The sequence below is a fragment of the Castor canadensis genome, chromosome 5 (genome assembly GCF_047511655.1).
Source record: "Castor canadensis chromosome 5, mCasCan1.hap1v2, whole genome shotgun sequence".
Classification (NCBI taxonomy): Eukaryota; Metazoa; Chordata; class Mammalia; order Rodentia; family Castoridae; genus Castor; species Castor canadensis.
Genome location: NC_133390.1, coordinates 158,379,656 through 158,406,925, shown reverse-complemented (window position 1 = coordinate 158,406,925; position 27,270 = coordinate 158,379,656). Strand labels below are relative to the sequence as shown.

The following is a 27,270-nucleotide window of genomic DNA, read 5'->3' as shown; positions in this document are numbered from 1 at the left end:
ACTGAAGAGAAAAATACGAAAAATATGTATGTATTTTTCTCTTTACATAAGTCATGAAAAAATAATACCATAGTGACAGGGAACAAATCAGTGGCTGATATGTTAAGAGCAGAGGGTGGGTATGACTACAAAAACGACAATATAAGGAAGGTTTGGGTATGATGAAACCATTCTGTCATCTGGTTGTATATTCACAAGAATATACACATTTGTTAAACTCATACAAATGTACATCCAAAAAAGGTCAATTTTAATGTATGATATATATATGTATGTATTTATTGGTACTGGGAATTGCAAAGACCAGGGAGGTACTTTATCTCTAAGGTATACTGTCAGCCCTATATAATTTTTCCTTTCTTTATTTATTTATTTTGGGTGAAACTAAGGATCTGAATTTAGGGTTTTCTGTTTGCAAAGCAGATGCTCTACCACTTAAGCTATACCTCCAGTCCAATTTGCTCTGGTTATTTTACAGATGGGAGTCTCTAGAACTATCTACCCAAGCTGGCCTCAAAGAGTAATTCTCCCCATCTCAGCCTCCCAAGTAGCTATGATTATGTAGTGTGAGCCATCTGTGACCAGCTTGCATAATTTTTTTAAAGGAACATTTAAAACATTAGCAGAACTTAATGGCCTGTAATCCAGCACTTAGGAGGCTGAGGCAGAAGGATAGGTTACAGGGTAAGACCGTTTCTCAAAAACAACAAATAAAATTAAAGTAACAGCTAGATATGGTGACTCAACCCTGTAATGCTAGCTATTTGGAAGGCAGTTCGGGGGAAAAAGTTCCCAACAGTCCATCTCAACCAATAAGCAGGACATGATAGCTACAGGAGGCTATCATATCGCTTTATGCTGGCCTAAGCATAAAGCGAGACCCTATCTCAAAAATAACTAAAACTGTGCTGGAGGAATGGTTCAAGTGCTAAGAGCCTATTTAGCAAGTATGAGGCCGAGTTCAACAGCTGGTACCACTAAAAAAATAAGTAATGTAACAGAAAACAAAAATTAAAAAGGCTACCAGGACTAAGATGTAGCATGGTAGTAGCTTAGCATGCACAAGATGCACTGGGTTCAATTTCCAGCACTGGAGGAAAAAATAAATAAAAGAGCTAAACACCCTACAAAAAGGGTTGATGAGTCACAAGATCGTATCTACCCAGAATCTTAAAATGTGACCTTATTTGTTCTTCTATGGTCTTTGCAGATGTAATCAAATTAAAATGAGTTCATACTAGATTAGGATGGGCCTTAATCCAATGACTGGTGACTATAAGAAAAAAATGTGGACACAGGAACATACATAGTTAAGATAGTATGATGACAGAGAAGGAAGAATGCCATATTGAGGACAGAAGCAGAAAGTGGAGATTTGTGTGTGTGTGTGTGTACTTACATACATACAAGTTAAGGAATACCCAACACTGCTAGCAATCACCAATAAATAGGAGATAGGCATAGAACAATAGATTCTCTGAATTTAAAACACTGCATTTCAGATTTCTGGACTCCTAATCTATGAAATAATCATTTTGTTTTTTTAAGCTACCCAGTTTGTGGTAATTTGTTTTGGCAGTAGTAGGAAACTAACACACTTACACCCTATGATTCTATTTATGTAACATTCTTAAAAAGGAAAAACTATTCAGGCAGAAAAATAGATCAGCTCTTCCTAGGAGGTAAGGGTGAGAAGAATGACTACAAAGGAGTACAAGTAAAGGTTACATGTGTTTGTCAAAATTCAAAGAACTATATACTTGAAAAGGATGAATTTTACTGTGTAAAATACATCTCAAAAAACTGATCTCAAAAAAAAGAAAAACAGTATCTCAAATGTGAATGACAAAAAAATGCTGTTAATCTAAATTCTACTATAAAAAGAAAAGAAAATAGCCTTAGGTGTCCTATGTATCTTGGGGAGATCTTTGGAAGACCCATTCTTCTGCTCTAACAACTTCCTTTCACTGTCCCCCAGCTAAGTTAACCTATTCTTTCCAAGGTTCCTTTCATTTTATAGTATGTTCTTCTTTCATATCCTCTATCTGTTCCTCCTTGACACTGAATTTTTAAACCCAATTTCAATGATACCTTCATCTCACTGCTTTAAATTTTACAAGATATAGCAATGGGCACCTCAGCATGAATTTTCTATAAGAGTTCCTGCCTAGCAAGTATGAGACCCTGAGTTATGATTTTGGGATTATTTTTCTTTTTTTGGTGGGGCGGGGGGGGGGGGGAAGAGACAATATCTTCCTATGTACCCTTGAACTCAATCATCCTGCCTCAGCCTCCTGTGTGCTAGGATTACAGGCAAGGTGATGCATATGATTTTTTAAATAGTCTTCACAGTTAAGGCATTCTATAGCTTTATGTAGTATGGCACTGGGGCAAATGAAAATATCAGTTTGAAACTAAATCTAATACAATATTAAAATAATCTATTACCTGTAAGTCTGTCAGTTACAAAGAATTTTAAAACATGGTTAATTCATACTAGAAAAATGTCTACCTTGTGTAGGAAAAACAGGAGCTAAAACAGTACCAGAGATAAAAACTGACATGGTCCTGTAATGTAGAACACAATAGACATACTTCACAGTGTATTGAATGGCATAGCATAGCCTACTTATAAACAAATTATTAAACAGGTTATTATGAAACTTGCTTGATTTTCAGAAACAAACATCTAATATAATTTTACAGACCTTATCTACTTTGACTTAGAAATCTTTTTTTTTTTTTTTTCCACTACTGGGGCTTGAACTCAGGGCCTACACTTTGAACCACTCCACTAGCCCTTTGACGTGATGGGTTTTTGAGATACGGTCTTGTAAACTATTTAACCAGGCTGGCTTCAAACTGCAATCCTCCTGATCTCTGCCTCCTGAGTAGCTAGGATTACAGACGTGAGCCACCAGAACCCAGATGACTTAGAAAACAAAATAATTTAATATAAGCCTGTACTGTCTTGTCTTTTTTTTTTTTTTGGCAGTACTGGGGTTTGAACTTAGGGCCTCACGCTTGCTAGGCGCTCTAACACTTGAGCCACTTTGCCAGTCATAGGGCTGTATTTTCTTAAAAGAAGCCACCAAAATGACATTTCAGGAAACATAAAATTTGTAAAGAGAAAAATTGATTGAAGTGGAAAATCACAGAATTCAAAAAGCTAAAGTACATGGTAGTATACAGAGAAATAAAACTTAATAAAAGCAGAGTGTAATGGAGCATACCTATAATCCTAGCACTCAGGAGGCTAAGACAGGATAGTGAGTTCAAGGCTAGCCTGGGATACATGGTGAAATCCTGTCTGCAAAAGAGAAAAAATTAATGCAGCCAAACTCTCAAACAACCCTATTAAAATACAAATACTGAGTAATATCCCTGGGAAAAGACCACACTGCCATGTTCCCACACCACTATGCAACAGAACAAGCTGTGTATGTATCAAAGGACTCTTTTTTAAAAAACTTTCCTTATTCACCAGTCACAACCATAAGAATGGCCTACAGCTTCAATTCAGCTGGAAGTAGAACCATGGAGCTGGTAATGGTTCTTTTTTTCTTGGTGGTGGGGGAGGGAGCAGTACTGGGGTTTGAACTCAGGGCCTCACACTTGCTAGGCAGGTGCTCTACCATACAGTCATTTCATCAGCCCTGTTTTATGTTGAATTTTTCGAGATAGGGTCTTGAGAACTATTTGCCCAAGGCTGGCTTTGACCCACAATCCTTCTGATCCCAAGTAACTAGGATTACAGCTGTGAGCCACCAGTACCCAGATTAGTAACGGTTCTTATGCGTGCAATCCATAGCTACACTCCAGCCAGACTGAAATTAAATCCTATTCCCTATACCAACAGCAACAGAGAAGGGATACATTTTAAATCCCATTTTCCACTAAATAACAGCAAAAAAGGTGACCTTGATATTCTAGCAGAGAGTTCTTTGGGTTGGGATAGAAAGTATAAATATCCATTTCCATAACATTTTCCCAGAAAAAAAGTGGGATAAACTCAACCCCATTCATGATGGGGAAAGTTGTTTTCCTATTTACTGCAGGGAAGTAGGATATGAACCATCTCTTCACAAAATTATCTGAGATCCCTGAAAGCTCCTTTACTATTTTCCAACCAAATAGATACCATGGACTCTAAAGCATATGCTAAAAAGATAATTATTTCATTAAAGGAGAAAAACAGGAAGCTATAACTTTCAAGGTTCAATAACATGAAAACAGTTTAAGGAAACTGGCACTAGAATCTAACTTTTAACATTCATTCACTTGCTGGTTTGAACTCTGTATCCAGTATTCCAGAAGGCGACTTCTTCCCTATTCCCCAAACATCTTTAGACAAACATTTTAACATTAGCTACTATTGTAAGATGTTTCTGGTTTGGACTGACTACTTAGTGCTAGAGTTTAAAATATTTGACATGCCTCAAAAAATATAACTACTGGGCCGATGGAGTGGCCTGGGTGGTAGATCACCTTGCTAGCAAGCGCAAGGCCCTGAATTTAAACCCCAGTACCAACAACAACAAAAAACATGCAAGTATTTTAAAGCCAGGCACCAGAGGCTCATGCCTGTAATCCTAGCTACTCAGGAGGCAGAGATCAAGAGGATTGAGGTTTGAAGCCAGCCCAGGCAGATGGTTCACGAGACCCTATCTTGAAAAACCCTTCACAAAAAAGGGCTGGTGGAGTGGCTCAAGGTGTAGGCCCTGAGTTCAAGCCCCAGTACTGAAAAAAAAAAAGAAAAAAAAAAAAAACCCCACAAGAACTTCTAGAAATAAAGGGAAAAAAAAAAGAACTTCTAGAATGAAATTGTGTCATTTGCAGGTAAATGGTTGGAACTGGAGAACATCATCTTACGTAAAGTTAGCCAGATTCAGAAAGCCAAAAGCTGCATGTTTTCTCTCATATGTGGAATATAGACTCTATACAAATACAAACATGAAAAACAGGTCACACTAAGGAGAAATCACATACGAGAGAAGGAGCATAAAAGAAAGAAGTTAAGAAGTTGAATATAGTTGGTATACTTCCTATACAAGAATGAATATAGAATTTTTAAACCTGTCAAAATCATCAAAAGAAGGGGACTAAGGTAGAAAGGAGAAAAATAAGAGGGAATGAACTGATTCAGATTATAAAACATGTATACATGGAAATGTCACAATGAAACACCCTGTATAGATATCTTAAACAAAAATGTCGTTTGTTTTTTAAAAATGGAGAACAGGAAGGCAAAACAGGACCTATCTGGGGGGCTGGTACCAGTGGAAGGGTGAATATGATAGAAATATTACATACACTTGTATGTAAATAGAAAAATGACTTACTGAAACTATTCCAGGAATGGGGAGCATAAAGGAGAATGATGGAGGGGGTGAATTCAACTATGATATACTGGAAGAATTTTTGCAAATATCATACTATACCCCAAGTACAAAATAATAAAAATAAAATTAAATTAAAATTAAAAACAAAACTAAACAGCTAGACGCCAGAGGTTCACACCTGCAATCCTAGCTACTCAGGAGGCAAACATCAGGAGGATTACGGTTGGAAGCCAACCCAGGCAAACAGTTCACAAAACCCTACCTTGAAAAAACTCATCACAAAAAATGGCTGGTGGAGTGGCTCAAGGTGTAGGCCTTGAGTTCAAACCCCAGTACCACAAATAAAGCAAACAAACAAAAAAAACCCAGGAACTTCTAGGCCAACCACAGTGGCATGCACCTGTAGTCCCAGTAAGAACAGAAGTGCATCACTCGAGCCCAGGAATTAGAGCCCAACCTGGGTAACATAGGGAAACACTGTATCAAAAAAAAAAAAAAAAAAAAAAAATTTTGCAAAACACTTATCTGATAAAAACTTGTATCTAGAATTACGACTCAAGAGGAACGACCCAACAAAATAGATTAACCAAGATCAGCACAGAAGATGTGGCCCCAAACTAGATTTCAGTGTAGACTTGCTCAATGTTAAATTTCATGATTTAAAACCATAGTTTCATAAAGAAGCCAAAAAAGATCACCAGAACAAACTAACCAAAAATACTTTTGTCAGCTGGGGCTGTAGCTCAACAGCGCAGTTTTACTTAGCATGCTTAAGGCCCTGGGTTTGATCCCCAAGCACCACAAAAAAAAAAAAAAATAAATAAATATAAAATCAACTATGTCATTACTATAATTTACTTGATGTGATTCTTTTTAAAATTGCTAACATACACTTAGGCGCCAATGGCTCATCCTAGCTACTCAGGAAGCAGAGATCAGGAAGATCTAGGTCCAAGGCCAGCCCAGGCAAAATGAAAGCAAGATCCTATCTAGAAAAAACCCAACATAAAAAAGGGCTGGCCAAGTGGCTCAAGTGGTAGAGTGCCTGCCTAGCAAGAGTGAAGCCCTAAGGTCATACCCCAGTTCTACTAGGAAAAAAGTTAAGGCTGGAGATGTAGCTCAATGGTAGAGAGTGTTTGTTTAGCATGCACAAGGCCCTGGGTACGACCCTTAGCACCACAAAAGAAAAAAGTTTAAAATGGCAAATTCTATTTATCCATATATTAAAAACAAAAAAAATCAGGACAGGTATCTTCATAATTTCTTTGTCCTTTAGAGGTTAAAAACATCAATTTGTATAGTAAAATCAATTAAAACAGAACAAACTCACTCCATCTCTGTTCCCTCCCCAAATGCCAGCAAAATGAAATAAAAGAATAAAAAAGCATAAACCCCAAAAGACAAAAACAGTGAAAAGAGCCAGTAGATAAATATGAGCAACATTCTGGACAAAGAAAGTGGTAGCAACAAGGTTCTTCACAAGCTGGGAGTGTGGCTCAAGTGGTAGAGGGCCTGCCTATCAAGCATGAGGACCTGAGTTCAAACCTCAGTACCAAAAAAAAAAGGAAATGGCAGAAAAGGACATCATTTGCTGGGCACTGTTGGCTCACACTTAAAATCCTAGCTACTCAAGAGGCAGAGATCAGGAAGATCTTGGTTCAAAGCCAGCCTAGGCAAAATAGTTCTCGAAATCCTATCCTGAAAAACCCCATCACAATAAAAAAGGGTTCTAGAGAAAAGGTTAGATCAAGAAGAATTAACCTACAAGGTAACATACACGCACAGGAAATCAATGCGAGTCAACTTCCTGTATTGCTATCCTTATCTCAACTAGCAAAAACCCTGTTTCTTCCTATTATTGCTTATACTCTCTCTTCAACAAAATTAGAGAGCAGGGCAAAATAGTTTCTGCGGGGTAGTGAGGGGATGGGGGGAGAGGGAGGAGGGGGGGGCCTTAGGGAGGGGATGGAGGAAGGAGGGAGAAATGACCCAAACATTGTATGTACATAAGAATAAAATAAAAATATTCAACTTTCTAAAAAAAAAAAAAAAAAAAAAAATGTTGGTGGAGTGGCTCAAGGTGTAGGCCCTGAGTTCAAATCCCAATACTGCAAAAAATAAAAATTAAAATAAAAAAAGGTCTTCCCATTTTAACATATGCAGATGTAGTTTTTAACTAAAACCTATAGTAAATATCTTTCTTCTAAACAATTCAGCAGAAAAAAATCTAGGATTTCCTTTTGACTACTGACTTTCCACAGAAGCAAATGCAGTTAATCCCTTTTCCACATTCCTTTCCTTCCAATTTTCGACAGAGCAAGGGGCTAAAGGTTTGGCTCAAGTGGTAGAGCACCAATTTTCAACAGAGCTATAATTAAATGAGCCATCTAAAAATCCTTTTTAATTTTCAGAACAAACACTCCAAAAACTAGGTTAGACCATATTTCCAAAATAAAAAAAAAATTCTTTCTTCATTAAAGTGAGACTTAGATTTAGCTTATTTGACCTTAATGCTCAATCTCTATGTCAGTGGCAACTTTATATACTTTTCAGAACCTCAGCTCAGTATTCTCATTTACCCATAAGGAAAATGTTCCTGCATCCCACATATTCTTAATACTTAAGACTATCTCTAGCACACTATTCACCTTACTTGCTAAAAAGACTACTTAAAATAATTTAGGGGGAGGTGGGGGGGGAAGTGGTATTTTAGCTGGGCGCTAGTGGCTCATGCCTATAATCCTAACTACATGGGGGGATGAAATCAGGAAGATCGAAGTTCAAGGCCAGGCTGGGCAAATAGTTCTCGAGACCTTCACCTCTAAAACAGCCGGAACAAAATGGACTGGAGGTGTGGCTCAAGCTACAGAGTACCTGCTTTGTAAGCGCAAAGCCCTGAATTCAAATCCCAGTCCCACCAAAAAAAAAAAAAAAAAAAAGACGTTTTGCATTTCAGCCAAGAATAAAGAATAACTTCCCTGCGTGTCAAGAAAATTTTCATGAGAAAGTATAAACAAAAGGCAGGATGAAAATCACAGAATAAACATATTCTACCTTTCTACATTTATTAATTTCTTTACACATTCTAAATCATGAATTATTTTGTCAAGTTTCTACAACAAAATTCTATATCCTTTCCAAGAGAAAAATATTTGTCAGTGTTTCCAAATGCTGGCAAATAAAAAAATTCCATGAATAAACTAAAGTCTTATCACAGGTTAACTGAGAATACCAAAAACCTGAAACTAAAAATGTGTTAAGCAATTGAACTTTCAGTTTTTCCTTCTCTTCCTATTCTACTTGTGCAAGCTGGGAAATAAGAAGGATATATATATGATTCAAGACTAAGGAGGGTGCTAAGGCTAAGAAGGATGAAACAAGATCCAAAACAAGAAAAGAGGGATAGCCAATACAAAGTACTATCTTCCTATTACCCAATTTTTACAGAAGAGTACATAGGGGAAAAGCTTTCAAAACTGGCCCTCTTTACCTACTGGAAGTGTTTGTCTCTTATACAAGCTTTTGTCTCTTTTTTTCATTCCCACTGCTACTTCCATAGTCTGGTCTCACTGCATCTCAACCCTATTAAATACTATAGATCTCAGTATTACCAAATAAATCTCCATAAAATACCATTTCGTCCAGTCAATACGTCTCTCAAGTATATACCAAGATAAGACACTGGTCTCTTCTTAACATTTCCAAACTTTCTCCTAAAACCAGGTCTACACAGACCTCTTAAACTCTAATCTATTCACAGCAATATCACAAGCTCAAATCTGTTCCTTCCTTGGCACTTGCTCAAATTGTGAATCCCCCTAACTTCCCTTCTTCTCCCTGCTTTAATAATTATTCTGAGCCCAGCTGGTGGCTCACACCTGTGATCCTATCTACTTGGAAGGCTGAGATCAGGAGGATCAAGGCTTGAAACCAGCCCAGGGAAATAGTTTGAGAGACCCTATCTCCAAAATAACCAGAGCAGTAGTGGCGGAGTGGAGCACGTTGCTTAGCAAGCGTGAGGCCATGAGTTCAAACCAAAAAGAAAGAAAGAAAATCTAAAAAATACAAAATAAATAACCAGATCAAAACATACTGGAGGTTTGGCTCCAGAGATAGGGCACCTGCTTTACAAGCACGAAGCCCTTAATTAAAACCCCAGCTCATCAAAAAATACTAACTCTTATTTTTCTGCATATACCTATTCAGCACTAGGCTATTCTGAGGTATGGCTTGAACTCTTCTAAATCTTAATGTGGGTAAGAACTTTCTTCCCAAAAGGCAAAGAATGTGGATTATGCTGCAGAAAGTCAAGCCCCAGATCACAGGATGCAATGTGGCAACCCACAAGATAAATTCTGTCCACACTACTGATTTCTTTAGTCCACAGTGTTTGTACTATGAATTCATAAGTTGCCAACATTTAAAAATAAAGATTTCTTAAAAACTCTGGAGTTCTAACTTTTCTTTAGAAAAAAACATGTTAATGCCACCCTGACTCTGCTCTTTCCCCTAGGACAAGATTGGGTCAACATGAACTGTGCACTTTAAAATGGTGAATTCTTGCCAGGTGCCAGTGGTTTATACCTATAATCCTAGCTACTCAGGAGGCAGAGATCAGGAAGATTGAGGTTCAAAGCCAGCCTGGGCAAGTACCCATCACAAAAATGACTGGCAGAGAGGATCAAGGTGAAGGCCTTTTATTTTAATAAATAAATAAAAAAAATAGTGAATTCTTATGTGAATTTCACACGTAATTTTTGAGACAGGATCTCACAATAGCCCAGGCCTCAAAATTATCTTTATGCCTCTGTCTCTTGAATGCCAGGATTACAGGTGTGCCTGGCACCATTTTACTTTTACCTTTGTGTCTGACCTAACAGTTCGTGACTATTAGGTAAACCTCTGGGAATATACTGTTAAGCTTAGCAGACCACAAACCAACCCTAAAGCTAAGAATGCTATTAAAATAACATCTGAAAACTATTAAAGAGAATTCCCTGCCTCAATATGTCTCACCTACCTAATGCCCCCACAAATGTAAATAAAAATAATGACTGCATGGTGCAGGTAGCTCACGCCTGTAATCCTAGCTACTCAGGAGGCAGATATCAGGAGGATTGCAATTTGAAGCCAGCTTGTGCAATTGTTCAAGAGACCCTATCTTGAAAAAACTCATCATGAAGAGAGCTGGTGGAGTGGCTCAAAGTAAACGCCCTGAGTTCAAGCCCCAGCACTACAAAAAACCAAAAAACTGACATTTCATGCTACCTGTAGGCCAAGTCTTATTCAAGCAGAAACACATTATCCCTGTGGAGATACATACTATGACTAGTTCCAATTTACAGAACTAAGGCAAAAACAAGTTAACCAAATTGGCCAAGGTCATACTGTCAATAGATGGTAGATTCAAAATTCAAATATCAACTGATACACTTCATAATGATTACAACATAATTCTTCTTTATTTATATTTTGGCAGTACTGGGGTTTGAACTCAGGGCCTCACACTTTCTAGGCAGGCACTACACCACTTGAACCACTCCACCAGCTATTTTTTGTATTGGTTATTTTCTAGATATAGTCTCTTGAACTATTTGCCTGGGGCTGGCTTCAAACTATGATTTTCCTGATCTTTGCCTTCTAAGTAGCTAGGATTACAGGCAGGAGCCACCAGCATCTGGCCCCAACATGATTCTTTAATATTCTTCCCTCTGGTACCAAGACAACATTTTATTGTTGTTGTTTTTGGTGGTACTGAGCTTTTGAATTCAGGACCTTGCACTTGCTAGGTAGGCAGGCACTCTACCACTTGAGCCACTCCACCAGCCAAGACTATGTTTTAGAGCCTAATATTCCTTTCACAAATGACTAAGAAGCAAACTAAAGTTCACCTAAATACAGACAGTATTTTTAGTTTTTCTTGCCTAAAAAAAGAAAAATTGTAACTGACAAGAGAAAAGGTTGAATCCAATCAACTATGTTTTCTCAGAAAGCAAACATATTGTTAAGTCATTTCTGGAGTGAAATAAGCTTTCCATGCAGATGAGTTCTAATATAAAGTGTTACAATATGAAAAAGTTTCTCTTACCTAGGGTAGAAGAGTATTGCTTATTAGGGCAAGCAGTTTGCACATGTGAAAAAGGAAACTGCAAATTTCTACAAGGCAAGGACTCTTTTTGGTTCTGATTTTATTTTGTTGAGAGAGGATCTAGCTAAGTAGCCCAAGATGGCCTTGAACTCTGGATCTTTCCCAAGTACTGGGATTACAGACTTAATGCCACCACACCCAGCAGGGTGCTTTTTGGTTGTAAGTCTCTGAAATATATTCAGTTCTGTTAAAGGAACCAAGAAATATGAAATATCTTAAATTGCAATGACATGTCACCTTTATTACAGCACTTATTATCTTGTTAAGATTACTGACAGAGCTGGGAACAGGGCTCAAGTGGTAGAGCACCTGCCTACCAAGCATGAGGCCCTGAGTTCAGCTTACACCTGTAATCCTTGCTACACAGGAGGCAGAGATCAGGAGGATCGAGGTTCAAAGTCAGCCCAGGCAAGTAGTTCAAGAGACCCTATCTTGGAAAAAAAAAAAAAAAAAAAAAAAAAAACCCTTCACATACACACAAAAAAAAAGGGGGCTAGAGGAATAGCTCAAGGTGTTGACCCTGAGTTCAAACCCCTGTACCATCCAAAAAAAAAAAAAAATAATGCAATAAACAAGTGAGGAAACATGGCTCAGACATTTAAATGAACTGTCCAAGAATATAGAATTTAACTGATGAGAAATACTAAGACTAGAGCCTAGGTCTTCTGAATATTGGACCAGGTATTTTCCCAAAAAGAACTGCTTTGAGAGCTCAGGATGAAATAGATACTTTGAGGGATGTTTTTACAGATATCTACTACAGAGAATGACCTCTCCCAGCATATTACTTTTTTTTTTTTTAATTCATATGTGCATACAATGTTTGGGTCATTTCTCCCCCGTTCCCACACCCCTTCCCTAACGCCCCCATCCCCTTGCTACCTGGCAGAAATTATTTTGCCCTTATCTCTAATTTTGTTGAAGAGAGAGTATAAGCAATAATAGGAAGGACCAAAGGTTTTTGCTAGTTGAGATAAGGATAGCTATACAGGGAGTTGACTGGCATTGATTTCCTGTGCATGTGTGTTAAGCATATTACTTTTTTGGGGTGAAGTTGTACATCATAATTAAAGAAATGAAAGCTTCCTTGTTTCTTTACTGCACATAACATCATCTCCTTTTCCCCTTTTTGGTCTACACGTTTTCTTTTTCATGACTTTATTTATTTTTTTTTTTGCAGTACTGGGGTTTGAACTCAGGACCTACACCTTGAGCCACACCACCAACCCTTTTTTATGTTAGCGGAATTAATTGCCTGGGGCTGGCTTTGAACCTCGATCCTCCTGATCTCTGCCTCCAGAGTAGCTAGGATTATTGACGTGAGCCACCGGCGCTCGGCTCTCTTTCTTCCTTTCTAACATCTCTCACAAATCACCCAACCACCTTCTTCTTTCCTCTCCATAATGATCAAAAACAACAGATTAAGCACACATTTGCTTATAGCAACTAGGACACCACAATAAGACAATCATAGCCTTGGTCTATATGTAGCATTTATAGGGCAATTAGTTACTAAAAATGTAAACAAAACACAAAGGGTTACACAAATGAATAAAGAGTAAATGTTAACATTCACAGTGGAGACACAGCTAAGTATGAGTGAGTATGTTAAAGGAGGCAGTGATAACAGTGACAACAATCTCAAGATCAGGTTAGGCACCTTAACCACCTAGGGACCACTCTCTTCAAGTCTGTTTTGTCCCCCATGTTTATTGAGGTATAAATGACAAAAATTATGTATTAAAAGGTGTATAAGCTAATGTTTTGATATTATGTATACTACATGAAATGGTATATAGTCAAGTTAATTACTGTACCATCACCACAGTTTCCTTTTCTGGGGATGAGAATACTTAAAATATACTTTATTAGTGAATTTTAAGCATGCATTATTATCAAGTATAGGTACTGTGCTGTACATTAGGTCTCCAAAATGTACTTTTTTGTGTGTGTGGTACTGGGGCTTGAACTTAGGGACTACACCTTGAGACACTCCACCAGCTTTTTTGTGATGAGTTTTTTTAAGATAAGGTCTCTTGAACTATTTTGCCTGGGCTGGCTTCAAAATGAGATTCTCCTGATCTCTGCCTTCTGATTAGCTAGGATTACACGAGTGAGCCACCAGCACCCAGCATGTATCCATCCTATAATCATAAATTTGTACCCTTTGACAAACATCTCTCCATTTTCACCATTTCCATACCTTCTAGTCCTTAATAAACACCCTTCTACTCTGTTTCTATGCATCACATTTCTTGATTCCACATTTAAGTGAAACCAGATATTTGTCTTTCTGTGGCTTAATTTATTTAGCATAATTAATGTCTTTCAGGTTCATCCAATGTTGTCTCATACAATCACATTTTCTTCTTTAAGGCTGAGAAATATTCCATTTTATACATAGCACAATTTCTTTATTCACTCATCTACTGACATCTACTGACAGACACTTAAGATGTTGCTATTATCTTTGCTATGGTGAATACTGCCAATAAACAGGAATGCAGGTTCTCCAAGATAGTGACAATATTTCCTTTTGATATATTCTCAAAAGTAGGACTGCTGGATCATATGGTAGTTCTATCTTACCTTTCTTCCTATTCTGTTTCTTACCTAACAATTCACCTGCTCTGCTTCATTCACTCCCTATTCTCTCACTGTTTGACTATATTCTCTTTTTTTTCTTAACTAGCAGTCTTCCTCTTCTCTCACTTGACCTTTTAAAGTGAATCTATCTTGTTCTAATGTTTTCCTTTCAATAATATTACCAACTTCTCCCACCTTGTGGAGCTAGATAATGTCTTTAGTTGTGAATTCATTTTCTTTACTAAAGATTTAAATCTTTTTTTTCCCCTCCTCGGTACTGGAGCTTGAACTCAGTGCCTTCAACTTGAGCTACTCCACCAGCCCCTTTTTTTGTGATTTTTCTTTTTTTCTTTTTTTTTTTTTGAGATAGGGTCTCTGGAACTATTTGCCTGGAAAGGCTTCAAACTGAGATCCTCCTGATCTCTGCCTCCTGAGTTGCAAGGATTACAGGCATGAGCTACCGGCACATCATTCTTTTCTAAAGATTTAATATGGATTATTTTATTTGATCCTCACCATGCCAGAAAGACAGGTAGGAATCAATACATCTATGTTAAAGATAGATAAACTAAGGCCCAAGAAGACTAAATAAGTTGCTAAAAGTCATAGTGACAAAATTTGTCAGTGACAAACTCAAGTCAGAGCCCAGATCTTAAGACTAAGATCTCAAACGGCAAGGCCTTGAGTTTAAACCCAAGTACCACCCAAAAAATACATATATATATATACACATATATATGTGTTCTTTTTAATTCCTCCACCTATTATCATAAGCGTGTACATATCTGGACAAGTTTTCAGAGATAAACATTTATAAAATGACACAAGTGAAAGAAGTATGTGTACGTATAAGGGAACTAAAAAAGTCAAGAGAACCTAAATTAAGAGACAGTGTGGCTTAAGGCTGGTGGAGAGGCTCACAGGCTAATTCTTGAGGAGGAGGGTTTAAGTTTCAGATCCAAGTAGAAACTGCCTATTTCTTCAACCAAAATTGATGCAGCCAAGTATCAACACTATTCTTTCCCCACAGCTCCCCACAGTTAAATGACCAGGGCTTCCCCTCTGCATCATCCTAACCCTAAATCTATCTCACAGGAATGTCATCATACTCAAGTTCTTCTCACCAATGGAGTCACTTCTTTGGGTTAAGGCGTTGTCTCCAGAAGGCCACTGTGAAATGCATGTTACCTGAGAAGTGAAGAAGAATCCATTAACACGTTACCCTATAGTTAAACACATCAGATTTATGATAACCTTGGGAACCTCACAGAACAAAGTCTTTTTTTCTCCCCCAATACAAGAGCTTAAAAAAAAAAAAAAAATCCCAGGATAGATATTTTCTGATGGAGTAGGCAGGATAAAAGGGCAAGTTAGAGGGAAATGACTCATACACAGTATGGAGTAATACCCACCTAGGTATGATGGACATATGGCAAAATGAGGATGACCATATAAACATACATTCTGCCTATAAGGGTCACTGTAAGGACATTCCCTGCAACTTGGAGGCTCCTAGGCACAGGAAAAGAAAAAGCACTCCAAGGATCCGGGTACAATCAGTTTTGAAAAGCAGCAAAAGAGCTGAGCTGACAGTTTTCCAAGGACAGTACACTGCTAGACTGGAGGACAACAGGGTGCAGAATAGCTTCCGTTTACTGCATCTGGTTAAGTCTGCAACCTAACATTTTTAGCAGAGAGCTAACCTCCCAACCAGAGAGGGTTACAATTCAATTCTGTGAATCCTTTTGCTGATTTATATTGACTCAAAGCCAGTATCATTTAGAGCCACAAAAAAGCAAAATGCCTTTACTGAAAGCTTATTACAAGCCCATAATTAGATAAGAACTAGAAATACAAACAAACAAAAAAAGTATATATTTTTGCCTTAATTCACATAAGAAAACCAATCCCAAAAACCCAAAACGGAGACAGGTGAGGAGCACGAAAGGGGAAATAGGGGGAGTGGCTATTTCCTATCAATACACAAATTTCTTTTAATTTTTTTATTATCATTATTGCTGTACTGGTGGTATACTGTGGCATTTACAAAGATGCTTACAATATTTCTTGGTTAAACTCACCCCCACCATCATTCTCCTTTGCCCCACTCCCCTACTACAAATTTCTTAAACCAAAATTACTATTAACAAAATTTACTTCTAGACCGAAGTCCCAGCTAAACTCCTGCCTGAAGACTCAAGAGGCACAAGCTAGAAGTACCTTTTTTTTTTTCTTTCCTGGTCTAATACCAGAAGCTCTTTAATAGCAGACATACACCTGACTAAACTGGAGAATTCCAGACTGAGAACTGCAAAACCTAGTTCAGGTTCTAGTTCTTTTTCCTTTTTTTGGTGTTACTGGGTTTGAATTCAGGGCCTCCTGTTTGCTGGGTAGATTATCTACCACTTGAGCTACAAACCCAGCTCTAACTCTTAAATGACTGAACGACTTTTTTTTGTTTTGTTTTGTTTTTTTAAAGTGGTATTGGGGTTTGAACTCAGGGCCTGCAGGTTGAGGCATTCCACCAGCCCCATTTTTGTGATTGTTTTTTGAGATAGGGTCTCTCAAACTATTTGCCTGGGCTGGCTTCAAACCAAGATCCTCCTGATCTCTACCTCCTGAGTAGCTAGGATTACAGGTATGAGCCACTGGCACCCAGCTCCTGACTGACTCTTAACAAACATTTGATCTTAAAAAAGAAAACTAAGAGGTTGGACCAGTCTAAGAACAGTATATACACCTGATCCATACTATATACTTTCCCAGAGAACTCACACAACTAGAATCTTTTTTTTTTTTTTTTTTTTGGTGAAAGTGGGGTTTTAAAATTATGGCTTCGTACTTTCAAAGCAGGCACTGTACTGTGAGCCATGCCTCCAGTCCATTTTGCTCTGGTTATTTTGGTTTCCTTTTTGGCAGTACTGGGGTTTGAATTCAAGGACCTCACATTTGCTAGGCAGGCACTCTTAATATTTTAGCCACTCCACCAGTCTTTTTTCTCTGTGTATCTGGGTATTTTTGAGATAGGGTCTTGTGCCCAGGGCTGGCTTCGAACCGCTATCCTCCTGATCTCTGCCTGCTGAGTGCTAGGATTATAGCTATGAGTCACCAGCTTCTGGCCACTCTGGTTATTTTGGAGATGGGGGTCTTACAAAACTATTTGCTTGGACTGGCCTAGAACTGCAATCCTCCCAATCTCAGCCTTCCAAGTAGCTAGGATTACAAGCATGGGCCACCAGCTTCTGACACCAGAATCCTTAACACTGTGCTTTGGAAGTTATTTCCAATCAGAGTTTACCTATAAACCAAAATATATTTGCCACTATTAGACTGGTAGAATGGCTCAAGTGGTAGAGCACCTGCCTAGCAAGTGTGAGGCCCTGAGTTCAAATCCAAGTACAGCCAAAATATACTTGCCACAAATAAGTACACAATCTAACTCTAAAGCTCAAATACCAAGTTTCTAAGGACTGGAAGAAAAACACTTTCAACAAGCCTAGATCAATAGTATTGATAGTTATAAATTTCAGTCCAAACTCCCAAGCTCTCTTCCAAATTGCACCTACCCTGATTCTAATTTCTCAATGTTAGTGAGCAATTTACTCTGGTATTATCAACATGTAACCTGACAATATTATTCAGACTTGCTAATAGATTCTTTTTGACAGAAAAGAAACCTTTTAACCAGACTAGCCCTAAAACAATACTCATCCAAAAACATAACATACTGGAGGTGTGGCTTAAGCAGTAGAGTCAGGTGTGAAGCTGAGTTCAAACCCCAATCCCATCAAAATACAAAAACAAGCAAACAAAAAAAATGACAATACTATTGCACTAGTAAAAAGATAAATCCAATCTCTCCATCATCCCTACCTCTAAGGTCAGGCTGCTGTGTCACTTCTACAATAGCCACTCTTCTTTCCTTTCACTTTTATCACTACAGCCATCTTTCTAAAATGCATGTACTCACATTATTTGTCTGTCTAAAAATCTTTATCCACAACATAAAATTCAAATATTTTAGCATTATACCTATAACTTTTCATAACTGACTCCTTTTACCTTCTGGCTTCGTGCCCCATAATGTTCTCCTTCCTGCTCTCCCTGGACCCTTTTTTTCTCACAACCCTCTGAATTTACACATATCATCAAAAGTGTTTTCTCTGCCTGCCCCTGTCCCTTCCCTTTCCCCACCTCTGTCACATTCCTACTTATCATCTAAGACCAAACTTCAGATCCACAGGCAAGTCTTGTGTCTTCCTGTGGCCAATCTCCAGTCAGAACTGGCCACTTCCTCTTCCATTTCAAAGCTTTTTGAGCTGTCCTTGGTACATCCATATTATTGTCTGCCTTAATAGTTCCCAAAATCATCAGAATTACTTGAGGTGAGCTGGCACAGTGGCTCAAGTGGTAGAGCCACTTACCTAGCAAACATAAGGCCCTGAGTTCAAACTCCACTTCTGTCAAATTAAAAAAAAAAAAATTACCTGAGATTTTAAAAAATAAATTGGTTGGAGCCAACCCAGACCTAATAATCCCAGAAATCAGACCTTGGAATTTCTACTTTTAAAAAGCTCTCCTAAACTGGGCAAAGGTAGCTCATGCCTGTAATCCTAGCTACTCAGGAGGAAGAGATTAAGAGTATCCCAGTTCAAAGCCAACCCAGGCAAATAGTTCGAGAGACCCTATCTCAAAAAAACCCAGCACAAAAAAAGGGGCTGGTGGACTGGTTCAAGGTGTATACCCTGAGTTCAAACCCCAGGACCAAAAAAAGAATGTATAAAGTCTTTACTGTAGAATACAAAGTTATTCTGCACTTTTTTTTTAATTTAATTTTATATCATATCCTATTGACTTGTATACCGAAGATGAATGAATTCTTTTTGGTCTCACACCCAAAAAAATGTACATTCACTGTTCAAGAGAATTTCCACCTTCATTTCTAAATCTCAAAAATTAGTAATTGCACCTAGTCACTGGTGGCTCACACCTGTAATCCTAGCTACTTGTGAAACTGGGATGATCCGGATTCAAGGCCAGCCTGGGCAAAAAACTCCATCACCAAAATAACCAGACCCCATTACCAAAATAACCAGAGCAAAATGGATTGGCTCAAGCCTTAGAGCGCCCCGAGTTCAAAACCCAGTCCCACCAAAAAAAAAAAAAAAAAGTAATTGCAACTGGAGTAAACCTGTACACCCAGTGCAGAATCTTACCAGATTTGCCATGAACACTTTATTTCAGATAAGAATCAAGATCTTTGTCAATTTTGAGAGTGGAAATACACTACCTTTATCTACTTCCTTAAAATCAAATTATATTTGAAACAGATGCAGAAGATGGATTGCACTTAAAAACAAGGTAGGTATTAGCTGACTTGTGTTCTCTTATTTTCAAATAAAAATCTCACTCTTTCCCACCCCCTACTTCCGAACTAGTTTACTGCAGCTGTTGAAGAACGGCAGAAAAATGCAAAAGATTAGGATACAAATATGACCAAGAAAACAAGCTGCGTTATTGGCAACTCGCGATTTTCAGGCACTTTGCAAGTTCACCTGGTTACATCTCTGACTAACTTTAGGCCCAACGCCTACTTCGGGTGCAGTGACCCCTGTTTCTTTAAGTCACAACCGGGAACTAAATCTGAAAACTTGAGTTCTCCGCTTAAAAGTCATACCCTCGTCTTGTTTCCACCCTTCGAATACGTTCACGGTTCGTTTTGTTTTATTCCTTTTCCTTGCTAACGAGAAGAGCAGTCTAGGGAGGAAGGGCAGTGACAGCTCCACGTCTGCAAAAGTCGGCGCCGCCGCGGCGGTGGCGGGCGCCGGGGCCGGGACCACCACGCGGGGGGACAATGGAGGGAGGAGGGGAGCGGAAACGAGAAGGGAGTCCGCCCCTGTTCTGGGCCGTCCTCGCGAGAGGGGGCTTGGGAAAGTCTCGGAAAAGCCAGCCAGGTGGCAGGTGGGCCTGGCCGACGCCACTTAACAGGGCCACGTCGCCCGGGCGGGCCGCTGCCACCGGGCCCCCGCGCGTAGGCCGGACCACGGGACAGTGGCCCACGGGCGCGGGACTGGACTCTGCCCAAACCCGCTGCGGCACGGCCCTCTCACAACTTGGGACTCTCGAGGCCAGCAACTCCGGGTGCCTAGACCCGGCACTGGCACCTCGGTGCATCAGGCTGACCCACCCCCAGCCCGACCCCGGCCACCAACCGGAGCTCCCGGTGCCCCCCACGAGCACCAGCTGAGGGAAGGGGAGCAGCCAAGGCTCTGGGGTCCCGGCTCACGCGCCGCATTCCTCTACCGCTTGCTCTCCCCGGGCACTCTCACTCAGACTCCCCGCTCCCCCCAGAATTGTCCCCAGTCCGCCCACGGGTGCTTACCGGGACTCGGGGCGGTGGCGACTCCTCACTCCCTCGACTAAGATGGCAGCCGGTCCGGAGCCCCGAGTACGGCGACCAGAGCAAGTTAGCAGCTAGTGCGCAGGCGCCGCCGCTCAGGAGCTGTCTGACTACAAGATCCAGCAGGCTTTGCGCGCCAGCCTCCTAAAGCCCAGTTTTCTTCACCTGCAGGTGAGATGAAACTTGAGTTGCTCCACCCTGTCAAACTGGCTTACTTCTTGCTTCCTTTCTTCTTTCCTTCCATCCTGCCTTCCTTTATTTTTTTTTCTGTCTCCCTCCTTCTTTCCTTCCCTTCTTCCTTCACCCTCGCTTTGTTTTCCTCTTTCCTTTCTGTCCCACCTCCTTTTCGTTTCCTCCTCCCTTTTTTTTTTTCCTTGGGGTACTGGGGCTCGAACTCAGGGCCTTCACTTTGAGCCACTCCGCCAGCCCTTTTTGTGATGCGTATTTTCGAGATAGGGTCTCGCGAACTATTTGCCCAGACTGTGCTTCAAACAGTGATCCTCCTGATCGCTGCCTCCTGAGTAGCTAGGATTACAGGTGTGAACCACCAGCACTTGGCGTTCTTCCTTTCTTTTTTCGTTCCTTCCTTTCCTTTCCATCACCCAGAACTTTTACATATCATAGCTGTGGTTCCCAAACTCCAGTGTGCATCAAGATCACCTGAAGGGCTTTTTAAAACTTAGACTGAACCGCACAGCACCCCCAGTTTCTAACTCAGTATATATGGGTTAGGGTTCTCTAAATTTGCATTTCTAACAAGATCTCTGGTGGTGCACTGAGAGTGAAGAATCACAATTTAAAAACCCCTGGAATAGTTAAGGCCTTAAGAATGTACACTCCAGAGTTACATTGATTGGGTTCAAGTCCTCCCTTCGCCTTTTGACAGTGTGTTCTTAGGGATGATGCCAACAGCTTAATGGTGCCAATATGGCAGGTGTTCTAAGAGCTGAAACATCAGCTCCCTTAATCCTCACAACAAGCCAATGAGAGAAATAATGTTATTATCCCTGTAATAGATGCATAAACCAAATCCCATGTAGGATAAGAACCTAGGCAGTCAATTCTGAGTTGATCCTCTTCCTTTATGGAATTGTTTGTGAGAATTAATAGGCTGTGCAAGTAGTGACTAAGTATTCAGTAATTAGTGACCTTTGCTATTATTGTTTAGCCTTTTTCTCAGGAAGACATTTTGCCATCTGAAAAGTCACTTACACTTATGAACCTGTCATGTCAATGTTTCTTTCCTGTACTATGCCTTAGGAGAGCTTAGTAAAAATACAGATTCCTAGCCAGCCACCAATGGCTCACACCTGTAATCCTAGCAGCTCAGGAGGCAGAGATCAGGAGGATAGAGGTTTGAAACTAGCCCAGGCAAATAGCTCACAAGACCCTATCTCGAAAATACCCATCACAAAAAGTGCTGGCGGAGTGCCTCTAGGTGAGGGCCCTGAGTTCAAGCCCCAATGCCACAAAAAAGATAGATTGATTTGTAGCAGGGCACTGGTGGTTCATGCCTGTAATCCTAGCTACTTGGAAGGCAGAAATCAGGAGGATCTCAGTTCAAGGACAGCCCTGGCAAAAAGTGAGACACTATCTCAAAAATACAAGAAAAAACAAAAAGGAAAAAGAAGAAAAAAATACCCAACACAAAAATGAGCTGGTGGAATAGCTCAAGTGGTAATAGTCAAGCAAGAGAACCTGAGTTCAAACAAACAAACAAACAAACAAAGTATATGTAGTCAATAAATTTTACTTAAAACAAGTATGTGTTTTACAACAATACTTATTTTGGTTCAAAAAATGCATCTCCTACAAAAGCCAAATATTACCAAATTTCAAAGTGTATCAGAATTACCTGGAGGGCTTGTTAAATTTCAGATTACCAAGTGTCACCCCAGAAATCCACCCCTCAGGATTGAGCACAGGATTTAGAACATATTAGGCAAGGGAGCTATACTTACTCCCAGACTCCCTTGAGAATTACCCTTTCTTTCTTCCTTTCTTTCTTTCTTTTCTCTATCCCTTCTTTTCTTTTCCTGTCGTGCTTGGGATTGAATCCAGGCATTCAGGCATGCTAGACACACACTGAGCTACATCCCCCAACCCCAACCCCCAGAACTTCTGAGTCAGAAAGTTTTAGGATCAGGCATTTCCAGTAAGTTCCCAGGTGTTGCTATGCCCAGAGATCACATTCTGAGAAACACTGGTCTATGCTATCTTAACCATCCTGTTAATGCCAGTTGGGTAAATTAGCTCTGATCTAGAAAGCAGTGCCCAGCAAGAGTTAATAACTTAGGCATCAGAGGCATATAAATCAAAGGTCTAGTCCTTCTACCAATACTATGGAGATGACAGTTGGTAGGAAGGAATTAGTTTTATTCAAGGGCCACCCAGCATCATGAGAAGATGGGGATGTTGCTTCAGAGTCTCATCCTAGGGAACTGAGGGGCACCAACGGCTTTTATAGAGAGGGAAAAGGACAGAGGGGCAACAGGCAAGAATCCTACATGCTGAGCAGGGTCTTTGGGTGAGTGTCCCTCACTCTCCTCAGCTCCTCAGAATGTGCTTGGCTTTGACGTCCTTGGGCTACTTAGAAACATATTGCTTTGCGAGAGCACACAAGGGAGGGGTGAGGATAGGTAAGACACCAAAAAAATTAGCTAGCATTTGTTGCCCTCAACGCAGAGAAACTAAAGCAGATACCTTAAAAGCAACTGAGGCCAATAGGAAAAGGGGAACAGGTACTAGAGAAAAGGTGAGATCAAAAAGAATTAATCTAGAAGGTAACACACATGCACAGGAAATCAATGTGAGTCAACTCCCTGTATAGCTATCCTTATCTCAACCAGCAAAAACCCTTGTTCCTTCCTATTATTGCTTATACTCTCTCTACAACAAAATTAGAAATAAGGGCAAAATAGTTTCTGCTGGGTATTGAGCGGGGGTGGGGGGGGTGCCACAGAGTGGGTGGTAAGGGAGGGGGTGGGGGCAGGGGGGAGAAATGACCCAAGCCTTGTATGCACATATGAATAATAAAAGAAAAAGGAAAAAAAAAAACAGTCATTGTTGCATGGGAAAGTGTAATTAATTCAGAAAAATAATGATGTAGCTTCTTATGTCATTTAACTGAATTTTAAAGTAAAATGTATTGTTAGCCATGCAAAAAAAAAAAAAAAAAGAAACATATTGCTTTGGAGCCAGGCTCCAGTGGCTCAGGCTTATAATCCTAGCTACTCAGGAGGCAGAGATCAGGAAGATCTCAGTTCAAAACCAGCCCCAGGCGAATAGTTCCTGAGACCCTATCTTGAAAAAACCCATTACCAGGCTGGTGGCATAGCTCAAGGTGTAGGCCCTGAGTTCAAACCCTAGTACCAGGAAAAAAAAAAAAAAAAAGTGAAGCTCGCCAAATGTTCTGAGTTCTGTAAATCTAAAGAAAGATTATCTAACTGTTAGCATCTTAATCATTTAGGGAAAACTTTTAAGCTATTAGCATCTTAATTATTTAGGTGCAACTTTTCTTTAGAATTCAGAATACTGGTCAAGGGGAGGGGATGCAAAAGTAACTCTGCCAAGAAGCTTTGAGGGTCTTAGGCAAAGTCACCTGAACCTCAGTATCCAAATCTGCATATGAAAATAAAAGATCCTACCTCCCAGGATGTTGTGAAGATTCAAGGAGATCCAGGGAAGGTACGTGGGGTTTATCCGCCAAGTGTTGGTTAAGGCAGCATATCCTAGCCAGCCCATTTCCTCATTCTTTCAAGCTGTGTGGTTCTGGCCCCCAAGTTCCTAGATCCAGAACTCAGCCTGATAAAAAATATGCAAGAACAGTGACTGATAAAGCCTCAAGCCACCTTCATTTTCCTTCTGCCTAGGAGATCCCAGTCAGTCGGAATAGGACCCAACCCTGCTAGAGCATGGGCAGAAGCCTGAAGGAGCCTCCCACCAGCAAGGGAAGTTGGTTCCCAGGACTCCTGGAAGAGGAGGAGAGAAGAAAGCTGGTTGCAGAACTGGAAGGAGTTGGGAGAGAAACTCCAGCAGCCCACATGCCACCTGTTACTTACTGGCATTCCCTGCGGAACACTTAGTCAGGCTGCTGTCCCCCTCTCCCCTGGACCACTCTGTTTTTAATTGCTAGAGGCAGGGGAAAAAGGCTTTGAATATCTGTGTGTTGAGGAGACCTGAGCTATGAATTCAAGAGATTACTTAAGACCTCTAGCTGTAGCTCCATTATTTCCCTTCTTTGAAGCTGTTGCAAAATGAGGCACACAATTCTGTCCCTGGTCTCAGGGACAGCTATTTTTATTTAGGAAATAAAAATACAGGATGTTCAATTAAATTTGAATTTCAGGTAAACAATGGATATGCCCTGAGTTTGATCCACAAAAACAAAACAACAGCCAGGCACCAGTGACTCACTCCTGTAATCCTAGCTATTCAAGAGGCAGAGATCAGGAAGATCAAAGTTCAAAGCCAGCCCAGGTAAATAGTTTGTGAGATCCTTCTCAAAAAAAGAAATCATAAAAAAGTGTTGGTGTGGCTCAAAGTGTACGCCCTGAATTGAAGCCCCAGTACCACAAAAAAAAAAAAAGAAAAAAAGATAAACAATGGATTTTTTTTTTTTTTTGTAGTACTGGGGTTTGAATCCAGAGCTTTACGCTTGCAAAGAAGGTGCTCTACTTCTTGAGCCTTTCCTCCAGTTCCAACAATGGATAATTTTTTAGTATAAATATAACCAAATATTGCATATAACTTACTTATGCTAATTTTTTGAGGCAGGAGCTCACTATGTTGCCCAGACAGACCTCAAACATGCAATCTTCCTTCCTACCTCAACCTCCTGAGTAGTTAGAATTACAGACATGTGCCAACCCCCCCCTAAAAGTTTTTCATTATCCAAAACTTAAATTTAATTGGGCATCCTGTATCTTTTGGCAACCCTGATTCCAAGTAATAATCAGAAATAGTAAATGTAAATGCCTCTGAAAACCATGTTAAAAAAAACAAAACTAATGTTTATCTGCTCTATTGCAGTTACTAAATAATGTCCGTCATGTTTTACATGTACTGCCTCATCTAATCCTCTCAGTCTCACACTATCTCATCTAATCCTCTCAATGATGTATAGACGAGTCTCCTTGTCTACAAATGGGAATAGTAATATGTCCTAACCTCAAGAATTGGTGTAAGGATTAAATTAGCTAATACATGTAAAGCACTTAGAATGGTGCCAGGCAAACCACTCAATAAGCAATAACTAGGGTTGGTGGAGTAGCTCAAGTGGTAGAGTCTTAAGAAATTTCTCACGAGCTTCTGGTTCCTCCTGACCTAACTGGGGGTGACTGGAGATGCAGGAAGCTGGGACCAGGTGTGCTGGGCATGTGGATGGAGATCCATAGCAGCTTTGTTGCTTCTTTTCTCTAATAACTCTTCTTTTACTTTGCTTTTCTCTCTATTCTTTAAAACCTTTACTTCTAAAGTCTTTCTTCTTCTCTATTCTTTAAAACCTTACTTCTAAAGTCTTCTTTTCTATTCTGTAAAGTCTGTTTCCTTAGACTCGCACTGTCCCATATTTTCTTTAGCATAATCTCTTATAGTCTTGGCCCTCAGACTTCCACTATCCCCTGTTCTCTTTAGCTTTTCTTAGTCTCACTGCTCAGACTTGCACTGTCCCATGTTTCCTCTAATCTGTAGCATAAGTCAGCAGCAGCAGCAGCCCACCAATCAATCAACCCCCATCAAAAAACCTCCCATCAATCTCCCATCAAAAAAACCCATCCTCCTTCAGCAAGTCTTTTATATCCAGTGGTAAACAAGGAAGTGGAGCAACAATTCTCAGGGAGGGGTGTGACTTTGTAACAAGAGAAACCTGCCTTCCTACTTCTCTGAAAGTAAACAACTTAGGAAAAGCAGCTGTGCTGCATTTTGCACTCTTCTGCAGCTGGGGCCATGCCAAACTCAGCCTGCGGATCATTTGACACAGCTGTGCTTATGTCTGGTTCTCATAGGCTTCTCATACTCCACTCCCCACAGTAGAGCACCTGCCTAGCAAGCATGAGGCCCTGAGTTCAAGCCCCAGTACCACAAAAGAAAAAAACAATAGCTATAATTTGCCCCATTACACAGATTGGAAAATTGAATCTCAGAGAGGCAAAGTAACCAGCCTATGACCACATAGCTAGCAAGTGGCAGAGCCAGAATTTGAACCCAGATTTAAAATATTGGCAAACAATTCAAAGCATTGTGTTCAACAGGAGATCTATCAACAGGAGAATGGATAATAGGAAAATTGATGTACTGTAGTATATTCTTTCATAAAATGGAATAATATTAAGCAATAAGGAAGAAATTACTAATAACATGCAATATTATGAAATATATATTTGTTCTTTGCTCTGACTTTGTAGTTTTGTTTTGGAGGGTTTTTTTTGGGATCGGGTGGTGGTACTGGAATTTGAATTTAAGGTACCTGCTAGGCAAGCACTCTACCACTTGAGCCATGCCCCCTACCCTCGTTCTGATTTCCTGACAAGCAACTCCTAAAACACCTTGAAACTCCAATGTAACTTGTGTCTTTTTGTGTGCTGAGTTGACAGTCCCTAGGTAGCTTCAGGATGGGGGCCATTTCAGGAAAGAGCAAAGCAGTATTAAAGGATTAATACTTTCAGCCCCATATCCTAGCCTCTGGGGAAGAGTAAAGGAATGAAGGGGTGAAGGCTTGTTTTGATCACCAAAGGCCAATGATATAATCAATTATGCCTATGCACTGAAGTTTCCATAAAAAGTCAAAAAGGAAT

At 39.9% G+C, this 27,270-nt stretch overlaps 1 protein-coding gene across 4 annotated transcripts in view; it reads right to left on the bottom strand.

Moving 5' to 3' along the window:
* Itch (itchy E3 ubiquitin protein ligase) overlaps positions 1–20,597 on the bottom strand; it is a 130,888-nt gene extending 110,291 nt beyond the window's left edge. For 2 of the 4 annotated variants that reach the window (XM_074074585.1, XM_074074586.1), the window contains exons 1-3: positions 20,459–20,597; positions 15,201–15,264; positions 3,234–3,310 (exon numbers count right to left, since the gene is read on the bottom strand). The gene's annotated coding sequence lies outside the window, so the exon portion shown is untranslated. The remainder of the gene's footprint in view (positions 1–3,233; positions 3,311–15,200; positions 15,265–20,458) is intronic. The other 2 variants (XM_074074584.1, XM_074074583.1) reach the window with 1 other exon arrangement.
* Between the last annotated feature and the right edge of the window lie 6,673 nt (positions 20,598–27,270).